Genomic DNA, 529 nt, shown 5'->3' on the forward strand with positions numbered 1-529 from the left:
AAAGTTTTAAAGACATCGTTATTTAGTCACTTGACGTCATTCGACCAGTTATGACCAGTTTTTTACGTCATTTGCTTGGGCTCTATTGAGTCTGTTACTGATTCTGTTCACCTTACCTACTGCATCACTGTCACTTTGATTGAGAGACGCTTTATATTGTGTACATATGGTATATCCATATACGAAAGCATATGATTTATTTAAAAGAAGAGAGTAGATTCTTTTAAAATATATGTTTTAAAAAGTATGTAGAAAGTATATTTAAAAAATATTTACATGTTTTAAAAGTAAGTAAAATAAATTATTTTGTAAATTTAAATAAATTTTTTTCTGATAATAAAAGAAACTTTAATTTGAAACATAAAAAAATACTTTTAATATTAGAAAATAATTTATTCAGATTTATAAAATGATTTATTTGTATTTTATTTACTTTTAAAACAAGCAAATATTTATTTAAACAGTTTTTACATTTAAAAACACTAATTTTCTCCTTGTAAAGAAATCATTTGTTTATTCTTATATATAT

The 529-nt window shown here is 21.9% G+C and overlaps 1 protein-coding gene across 2 annotated transcripts in view; it reads right to left on the reverse strand.

The window, feature by feature from the left end:
- LOC116853636 (adrenodoxin-like protein 1, mitochondrial) overlaps positions 1–529 on the reverse strand; it is a 58,793-nt gene that overhangs the window by 47,817 nt on the left and 10,447 nt on the right. The window lies entirely within an intron of this gene.

The sequence above is a fragment of the Odontomachus brunneus genome, unplaced genomic scaffold (genome assembly GCF_010583005.1).
Source record: "Odontomachus brunneus isolate Ranch 3 - 2012 unplaced genomic scaffold, Obru_v1 Obru_scaffold_397, whole genome shotgun sequence".
NCBI classification, from domain to species: Eukaryota; Metazoa; Arthropoda; class Insecta; order Hymenoptera; family Formicidae; genus Odontomachus; species Odontomachus brunneus.